Here is a 10,820-nt window from a genome sequence, read left to right as displayed (position 1 = left end):
GCTGGTAATGGATACAAGCTGTGCAGAGTGCACTATTATCACGCTTCTTCATATCCCCCTGCCCTTACTTCTACAAAGGTGCTGGATTACCTTATCTGTCTTAAAAGGTCAAATCTGTTTTTTGTTTTGAATTGAGAATTTCTAACTGGGTGTTCTCAATACAGCTGTGAATATAATATTTGTGATGCTGATATTTTCTTGGTAACTAATTGTGAATCCTGCTGGGAACTAATAAATATCCACATAGCGCAATTGTAATCTGTAGTCATTAATACAGCAAACCAAGAGAGAACGCAAAATGGAAATATCTTATTAGTGAACAAGTGGTTTACAGGTGTAGACATGATGCAGTGCTCCAACAACAAACAAACAAACAGAGTTTATGTCCAAACAGTTCTGTTTATTTTGTTTTCACGGTTTGGCTCCATTCAATAATAATGCTGGCAACAACACAGCAGTGTGCAGTTGCACAGCTAAATAACACAGGGTTTCATCGCCGAAACAGTAATAAACAAAGGCAATGTTCAGGCACAGCTCCGTGTCCTTTTGCAATGCTCCTGTACTTGACACATCCCTATAAAATGGCAGCGCCCTTCCTTAGAGATCCCATAGATCAGGAGCAATTTGAATTAGATTAGCTTTTCGAAGGGAAAGAGTACTGTGAGATCGCCAAGATCCTTTGCATCAGATGTTTTTGTATAATTTATCTAATAAATCTACTTGAGCCGTACATTGCCCATACAACCCGGCGCAGCCGTGCGTTGACAGTAACACAGACTATATGCATAGGGCTGCGCTTTTTTGCTAGTGGCGCACTCCTAGACTCAGTTGGTGATGCTGACACTTACTGTAGCATTTAAACTTCCCAGAAAATAAGTCAGTCCTGTTTTCTTGGCATACTCAGATCCTACTACTTTTATTTCCAGTTTGAAAACAAAATAACAGCACAGAAAAGAATAATAGTAATTATGTACAACACTACCAAGATTACATAATGTTACTACAGCTGAGGTCCTTTTCGAGGTAGTTGCTCAGCACCATTCTCAGGTGGCTGATGCAATTATGGACTTGACAAAGTTTTGAGTACAACAAGCTGCAAGGAACTGGGTGACGATTGATGGGCAGAATCTCTTTCTCTCGTCTGTATATTTTCTTATGTTATGTTTCTATCTCTCCAGCAGATCTCATCAAATGAATCAGGTTACATTTGACCATACCAGTAAAAGACTACCTCACCCACAGCAAATTACACTGGTTTCTTTCCAATCTGAGGGGGAAGTGCATGACTGATAAAATCTGATTTATCTCTGTAATGTACATTGTCCCTTTCCAGTACTTTAGAATCAACTGGAGCTGGATTGAACAGCATTAAGGTGGTGTCACATATAATTGAAAAAAAAAAAAAAAAAAAAAAAAAACAGCTTTTGGGCTTAAGATCATTGCCCGAATTCTAGTAACTTGTGGTTTGACCAAATTAATATTAGTAGGTCTAGGAGACATATACCCTTAATATGGAATTACAACACATATACAAATAACGTTAGGTTTACGTAAGTCGTTTTTGTAGAATGAAACATCCATTTTCACTGTGTGAACATACATATATCAATATATATATATATATATATATATATATATATATATATATATATATATATATATATATATATAGATTAATCAATTCCAAAATCAATGTGTGACTTTCACATGACAAATACAGGCTTTAAGTGTCAGGCACAGTGAATAAATGTTTGTTTAATTAATTTTCGGACAATACTGTTGGCAGGTTTATTATTAACCATAAATCAGCTCAGATGCAAATGATTTGTTTGAAAGGTCACAAAATTAGTAAAATGGTTTCAGCCTGTGTGTATTCAAAGTGCTTTAACTTGTAGATAATTTCCCTCAGGTATATAAAGACTTTCAAGCTGCAACTCACATAGTGATCCAACAAAGAAACCATGAAAACCAAGGATCTTTCAAAACAAGTCAAGGATAAAGTGGTAGAGAGGTGCAGGGCAGGAGAAGAGTACAAGAAAATTTCAAAGGCTCTGATTATCCCTCTTAGCACAGTGAAGTCCATCATTAAGAAGTGGAAGATGCATCATACAACCCAGAGACCACTCAGATCAGGTTGCCCCCCCAAACTGAGCAGCCGGGCAAGCAGGAAACTGGTTCGGGATGTCACTCTGAATCCAATAATGACCTTGAGTGATATGAAAAGTTCTGTGTCTGAAATGGGAGTCAGTGTTCACACAAAGCTGGCCTGTATGGACGGGTGGCAAGAAAGAAGCCATTACTCAAAAAGCTTAATATTAAAGCATGTATGGAGTTTGTGAAAAAGCATGCAGATGATACTGCAGACATGTGGAAAAAGGTTTTGAACTTTTCTGTCTAAATTCTAAGTCTAAACGTCTGGCGCAAGCTCAACACTGCACATCACCCAGTCAACACCATCCTAACTGTCAAGCATGGTGGTGGCAGCATCATGTTATGAGGATGCTTCGCTTCAGCAGAGACTGGGAAGATTGTCAGGGTAGAGGGGAGAATGGATGGTGCAAAGTACAGGCGAATCCTTGAGGAAAACCTGTTTGAGTCAGCCAAGACTCTGAAACTGGGGGGGAAATTTACAGTTCAGTGGGGCAATGACCCGAAGCACAAAGCCAAAGCCACACTGGAGTGGTTGAACAAAAAGAGAATTAATGTTCTTGAGTGGCCCAGTCAAAGTCCTGACTTGAAACCAATTGAAAATTTATGGCGAGACTAGAAGATTGCAATCCATTGACGATCCCCATCAAACATCAGAACTGGAGCAATTTTCCATGAAGAATGGACAAAAATGTCACCATCCTACTGTGCAAAGCTAGTAGAGACTTGTCCAAAAAGACTCATGGCAGTAATTGTTACAAAAGGTGATTCCACCAAGTACTGACTTAAGGGGTTAAATACTTTTGCAACCAGTACATTTCATTTTGTACATTTTCTTTGCAAGTTGTGCTGACATTTAACCTCCTCCTCCTCATATTAATCCTATCCTAAATTAATCCTATCCATATTCCTCACACATATAAACTCAGTTTCCTTCTTTCTGTTTTGTTGCTGATCAGTACTGATAGAATTTATTATGGAATGTAACCACCTATAATTCAGATATTGGAAAATCACCACTTCTGTTCTGTTCTAGACATACAGACATGACATGCAAAAACATAGCTAAACCAAATTCTAAAAAAGCAAACAATGAGAGCAATTTTATAATCTTGTTCTTCAGAAGTAAAACACAATAAAGGGGGATTTTCACAATCAGCTGAATAAAGAGCAGTGGAGACTAGTTAGGTCTTGATTAACTGTATGACTGATTCCTTGTGTTTATGTCCCCATTGCAGAAGTGTAACAGGCTGTGATGCGCTGCCATTTCACATTCTGTCTCTCTCAGTGAGATGAGCTAATAAGAGATTAAAAGCTCTATGCAGATGAAGCCCAGCACTTGTTCATAAAAAATGCAAATAGCCAAGTATATAGCTGTGTGTTTCTCTTACCTTGATGACTGGGGTATATTTTCAGACTCCCGTAAGTGTAGAAACACATAATTATCATCACTTTTAACTAAAAAAAACTAAAATAAAACAACCTTTTGACAGTTTCTGATGAATCCTGATAAGAGAGCACATCCCAACACATTCTGTTTTGATCGATGTGTTAAATAATGACTCCTCAGTGCATGCAGTGGAATACACCCACACACGCACGCACTCACACACACACACACACATATATATATATATACAGTTTTTGCTGAATTAACCAAACTTGGAAAGCACATTGCAGTTCATGACATGATGACATGTAAGTGGTACAAAAGATGACAGAAGCCGAGATAAACCTTGTCTGGCCCATAGTTTTGTTGTTACAGTGACAGGAGCTGTCTGACAATTCTGTAATAATGACTGTCTAAATACAGACAGCCTCCCATCATCTCTCTACATTCTGGAACAATGTTGGTCTGCTGTCCTTTTATTAGCTTTGCTTGGTCCTTATGTTTAACTTATACTTAGTATGCCAACAAACTGGCAATTTGGTATGATAACATACGTTTCCTCCCAACTGCACCCAAAAATACCAGAAACTGTTCAGGAAACAGATTTAAGTATTTTGGGGTAAGTATGTACCAGCTTTGCACACAGTGTCGGAGTTATTTTGGCCCATTCTTCTTGGCAGATTTGTTCCAGGTTGTCAGGTTGGTTGAACGACGCTTGTGGACCAAAATTTTCAAATAGTGCCACAGATTCTCAATGGGATTGAGATCAGGACTTTGACTGGGCCACTGTAGGACATTCACCTTTTTGTTCTTGAGCCACTCAAATGTTGCTTTGGCCTTGTGCTTGGGATCATTGTCCTGCTGAAAGGTGAATTACCTCCCAAGCTTCAGTTTTTTAGCGAACTGAAGCAGATTCTCTTGCAGTATTTTCCTCTATTTTGCTCCACCCATACTTCCTTCAATTGTAACAAGATGCCCAGTCCCTGCTGATGAAAAGCATCCCCACAGCATGATGCTGCCACCACCATACTTCACTGTAGGAATGGTGTGTCTTGAGGCATGGGCCACACATAGTGCTTTGAGTTTTGGCCAAAAAGCTCTATCTTGGTCTCATCTGACCACAAAGCCTTTTCCCACATCGCAGCTGGGACACTCTCATGCTTTCTGGCAAACTCCAGACGTGCTTTCAGATGGTACTTTTTGAGTAATGGCTTCTTTCTTGCCACCCTCGCATACAGACCAGTGTTATGCAGAGCTCTTGCAGAGACTGATGCACCATTACTCCACTTCCAGCCATTGAACTCTGTAGCTCCTTCAAAGTGATTGTTGGCCTCTCTGTGGCTTCTCTCACAAGTCTCCTTTTTGTTTGAGTGCTGAGTTTTGAGTGACGGCCTTTTCTTGGCAGTGCCTGGGTGGCGATGCAGCTTCCACTTCCTGATTATTGATCCAACTGTGCTCATTAGGATATCCAAACACTTGGATATTATTTTGTACCCTTTCCCTAATCTATGCATTTGTATTACTTTATCTCTAACTTCTATAGAATGCTCTTTGGTCTTAATTTTCCTTCAGATTCACAGCCTTACCAATGATCCTTCAACAGTGGGGTTTTTATCCAGAAAATGTGACAGCAACTTTAATGGTTCACAGGTGGAGGCCAATGGTAAGGTAATTGTGTCCTCGTTTGGGCAATTTCTTTCATCAGTGCAAACTAGGAGCTTCCACAGCACAGGGGTTGAATACTTATGCAAGCAAGATATTTCAGTTTTTTATTTTTCTTAAAAATATTTCCCAACATAAAACCAATGTCACCTTACAATAATTGATTCTAAGTTTCAGTGTTTAAAAATAAAATATCAAACAGAACGAAATTTCAATGTACCATTTGTAATTCAGTAATATGAGAGAATTGGTCAGGGGTCTGAATACTTTTCCAAGGCACTGTATATACACGCACGCACGCACATGCACACACACACACACACACACACACACACACACACACACACACACAGGCAGTCCTTGCACTTACGACACAATTGGTTCCTGAAAGTCGTGTTGTAAGTCAAAGCGTCGTAAGTCTAAGTACATTTTCCCATAGGACTTTGGCCAGATAATTTATTTTTACAAAAATGACCTGTTAAATAAGTACTGTTGACAGTAAAAAGAGGGAAAGGAGGGTGGGATATAGGTGTGATATAGGTGTGTGGTGTTCATCATCCTACGAAGAAACCATATTCCAGGTAATCTTCGTATTCTTACCTCGTCTGATGAACTCCACATAGAGTGAACCATATCAAAGCATGATATACAAGAGGGAGGAAGGTTAAATATTAGTCGAAGATGCCACAATAACATTGAATGAGCAAAAGTAAGTTGAGAGCAAGAGACATCTAAATAAAAATGTTTATTAAAGTCTTGAAGGGGGCCTAAGTTGCAGCATTGCAGATGTCCCGTATTAGGACAGATTTTAGTTTTGCCCAAGTAGTAGCCACTGCCCTCACCAAGTGGGCTAAATAGTTGCCCTGATGGTCTAAAGAAGAGGCCAGACGTCAATCAGGTCTGGCCTCTTCTTTAGATTTGTGAGGTTTTTGGGTGAAAATCCAGAAAGTATTATCATCTCATATAAAGGAAACTCACTTATCACTTTGGGTAAAAACGGGGTTAGGTCTGCAGGCCATCCTAGCGTTAAAAGACTAGAAATACGGTGCATCAATGACCAGGGCTTGAAGATCACCTATTCTTCTTGTTGATGTTACAGAGACTAACAATGCTGTTTTCCATGTAAGAAACTTGTGTTCACATGTGGCCATGGGTTCAAATGGTGGTCCCATGAGTTTCCAAAGTACTAAGTTTAGGTTCCATCACGGAATCATATGTTCTCTTGGGGGTCTTAGATGGTTAATCCCCCTAATAAATCTATAGACCATAGGATGAGAACCTATCAGGTGATCTTCCTAGCCAGATAAAATGCTTCAGATCACAGCAATATGAACCTTGATAGAAGTAAGAGAGAGACACTTATGATACAGGTGACTGAGTTAGGATAAAATCTCAAAAAGAGAGACAGCTGTATGGTGCAGGGATTTTAAATTACACCAGAGGACAAATTCTCTGCATTTGCCTGTATGCCTGGAAAGTGGGAGGTTTCTTTGAGGCAAGAAGGATGTTTACCACTTGCTCCGATAGTCCTTGTTTCTTTGCCATTCAACCTCCGGTAGTTAGTTGTAATACTGATGGATTGAGGTGGATCATCTTCCATTAGCTCTGGTACAGCAGATTGCGGTGCACTGGTAGGTGCAGGGGCCCAGCCTCAGCCATTTCTAGGATTTCTGAAAACCAAAACCTTTGGTTCAGTAAGGGGCTATGAAGATGAGGCTGGCTTTGTCTCGCCTTACCTTCCTAACTACTAATGGGATTAGTGGCAGGTGTGTGTATGCATACATTAGGCCTCTTGACCATGAAATGGTCTGCTGCAATGGCTGCTTCCTGCTGAAAACAGGAGCAGAAAAGTGGCCGCTGAGTGTTTTCGGTTGTCGCAGGCAAGTCTACTTGTGGATGACTCGTGTGTTGAATACCCAGCTTAGTACCTATGGGGAAATCTGCCACTCATCTCTCTGCTGAGTGAATCTGCAATGTTGTTTTCAGAACGAAGTAAATAGGTTTCCTGGATTGTAATGTCCTGTGTTCTGCACCAATTCCAGATCTTTATAAATGGGAGGCAAAGCTCACAAGACCTTATACCCTCCTTGGATCTGTGTGCCAACACAGTTTAGGGGGATCTATTTGGAGATAGTGGCAGCCCCATACTCGCCCAGAGTCAAAGTCGTCACCAATTGCTTTCTGTTGCAGCTTCCGGGGAAACTTTGATGTGAAGGGAATCTGGAAGGGAGAGGTTCCACAAAGAAAGGAGACATCTCTGAATATGCCTGTGGTGGAGTGTCTGGACTCTTTGTTTATTATTGTTATGATTTGTGTTAATGCGATGGCGAAAGCTGTCCGATATTATTAATATTATTATTATTATTATTATTATTATTATTATTATTATTATTATTATGTAATGTTTGGCCATCCGCCAGGTTATTGTTTTTATTTTTGGAAACCTTGTGAGAATGCGCGACTGATCGGCTACCGCTTATTTAACTAGCTGACAGTCATGCATCTTTATTTAATCTCATGCAGACTGTGGCCAAGGGGTAATAAGGTAATTGATTAATAGCTAGTTAACCCCTCAGCCAGAATATAAAAACCTGCAGCTGTCTGCGCTCAGGGTTGTGTGTTCGTGAGTGGAGAACGGGTGGAGTTAGGTGATTTAAAAATATAACAAATGCTACTCGTGCAAGAGGACTCACACAATACTTGTTTGGTTCGTCCATGTCTGTCTTGTGTGTGTCTGTTTGGCCAACGCGCCTTTTATTTTCAGCGTTGTGTGTTTTGTTTAAATCTTTTGTTTGTATTATTATTTAATAAATAAACTGAGCGCCACGGCTCAGTTTTTACCACCAGCAAAAGCGTGTTTTGGTTTCTGTTACTGGTTCTGACGTCAGCCCTGCAAAGGCACCCTTTCACAATGCCTCATGTGCATTTTTGTGTCCCTTACAAGGGAAACTACTGCTGCCATGTGCTGTAAAAATTGTTGGAATAGCAGTGCTGTTGGCTGGCTTGTATTCTGAAGTGATTTGCCAAGCCACACTTATACCTACTGAGGGCAATCAGGTAAGTCTTGTTCAATATACTAACATTCCGTTATATGAAATAAATAATTGTAGACATACCAGTTGACCAATTGTGGTCTGTGAGGTACAGTCTTACTGTTAGTGTATTGAACTGGGCCCCCAGAAAAACAAGAGATTGAACCTGGTTAGACCCCTGAGATCTAGAATATGTCTGAATTTCCCTTTTTTTCTGAATTAAAAAGTATTTTGAGTATGATGATGAGGGAACCTGTTCTATGGCATGGGAAAGGAGCTTGGACTTGACTTCTCATTCTAGGAAGTTTCCTTGTGAGCGTGAGCAGGCCATCAGTGTTTTGATAATGCCTGTTACTGGAGGTTGAGATTGGAATGGTATTTTGTAACCATATTGTATGAGCCCCAGGACCCAGGGATCGAATTCTATGTTCTGCCAGTTTCTTAGAAAATGAGAAACCCTTCCCCCCACTACTGGCAGAGGTAAGGGAGGGGAAGGCACTTGATGGTAGGAAGTGTCAGGAAGAAGTAGAGGGCTTATCCCCTTCTTTGAAATGGCCACTTGAGGGTCTGTATGGCCTACCTGAAAACGTGGCTGTCTTCTAAAAGAAGATTGGTGTGGTTGATGCCAGAAAGACATAGGTCTATTAAAAGAACTCCTATTGAAGGGTGCACCTCTCATCCGTGTTGAACAGGATTGAATAGCCTCCTTCATCTGGGACAGTCTTTGAGTCAGGTGCCAAAGAGCAAGTCACCCTAGAAGTGTAACTCCACTATCAGTCTTAAACAAAAAAGACTATGTGGCGATTTGATGCAAGCATTCAAAATTCTAAAAGGTATTGACAATGTCGACTCAGGAGACTTTTCCAACCTGAAAAAATAAACATGGACTAGTGGTCACAAATGGAGATTTGATAAAGTGGCATTCAGAACAGAACATGGGAGGCACTTTTTTACACAGAGAATTGTGAGGGTCTGGAATCAACTCCCCAGTAATGTTGTTGAAGCTGACACCCTGGGATCCTTCAAGAAGCTGCTTGATGAGATTTTGGGATCAATAAGCTACTAACAACCAAACGAACAAGATGAGTGGATTGGCCTTGTCACGTTTGTAACCTTTCTTTATGTTATGTTCTTATGTTCTTGAACTGTGTATCTGGAGTTTGTTCCTTCCACCACTGATGCTCAGGAAGTCATCCTCACCTGTACTGGTCTTGGAATTTATATTGAGAAAGGATGAAATCTTCTTCTTTTGATTCATGTACTAATGGTTACTCTTAAATTAATTCAAACTGTGCATGCATGACTTAGAAACTCGTCTGTCAGTTGAGTCCCAAAAACTGCACTAAATTTGAAAATTATCTAAAAACCAAAGCAGCCCCGAATTTGTGACATTATCTGAAAAGCAAAGCGGCCCAGCATTTGGGACGTAAATTTAAACAGAGGCAGTCTATATTTAAAACTGTGATTACATTAGAGATAAACTAATGTTATCTGTAACAAAACTGCAGTAGTATATATATTTGATATTAAAATACATCTAACGATTATAGATATATGCTATTTGAAAGAAAAAAGTACACTACAGAAAAAAAAATAATAATTCTTACATTCATGCATAACATGATCATTCATACAAAGTAATAACCCATAGTGTATTACATTGGTACAGCAAAACACCATGTTATATTTTAATTGAAAGGTTTTGGAAAGCAGATCTCTCACTCTCTTTCTTGCTATGATCGCAATGTTAAAAATGCCTATGAGCTTTTCCACTTGTGGCACAACATATTCATGTGACAGACATGGACCAATCAAAATGCGAGACTGTTATGCGGTTCCATCCCAAAAACCGGGCCAGTGTCATACCTTGAATCAGAGTAGCCCTGTTACATAATAAAATGGAAAAAATGAATTGACAAGAGCACAAAGCAGATCTGCAGTTAATGGAGCTAATTCTTACACCTTAAATAATCTTCCATAAACTCCAGTTGCACGCATTTAGTTTGACATTTAAAAACTTCAACTTTAAAGACTTTTAGCTCCCAGAATGCCTGAATGCTTAATCAGGAAGGTAATAAGGATGATAATCTGCTATGGCAATGCCAGCCACGCACATGTCCACTTCAGTGATAATTAAAATTAATGCAGGCAAGTGATGGGGCAGGATGAGCCCTATAAGAATTACATCACTCAGTAATATTAATAAGAAAAAAAAAAAACATATACTGCGATGCGTGATAATACTGTGATGAAAAGGATGGAAAGAGGCTTCAGTTCATTGCTGAGTGTTCACCAACTACTGTATTCGAGTATTTCAAAATTGTTTTTTTTTACTCTATATTAAATTGATCTCCCAGGAACACTCATATTTAGAACCTTGTTATTATGCTGTACTCATCAGGTACTACCTGTATTTATTGTAGTATTACCTGGGAACTAGTAACTATTAATTTCCCATATTTGTGTCTTCATCTGCTCTTAATATAATGTTTGCCAATGATATTGATGCGGTATAATGTAGTTGTTAAAAAGTTATTGACAGTGCAAGGTAAAGTACGAACATGTACTCGTAACTAAGAAGTAACCAA

This window comes from Polyodon spathula, chromosome 2 (genome assembly GCF_017654505.1).
Source record: "Polyodon spathula isolate WHYD16114869_AA chromosome 2, ASM1765450v1, whole genome shotgun sequence".
In the NCBI taxonomy this organism is placed as follows: Eukaryota; Metazoa; Chordata; class Actinopteri; order Acipenseriformes; family Polyodontidae; genus Polyodon; species Polyodon spathula.
This window is presented reverse-complemented; position numbering follows the sequence as displayed.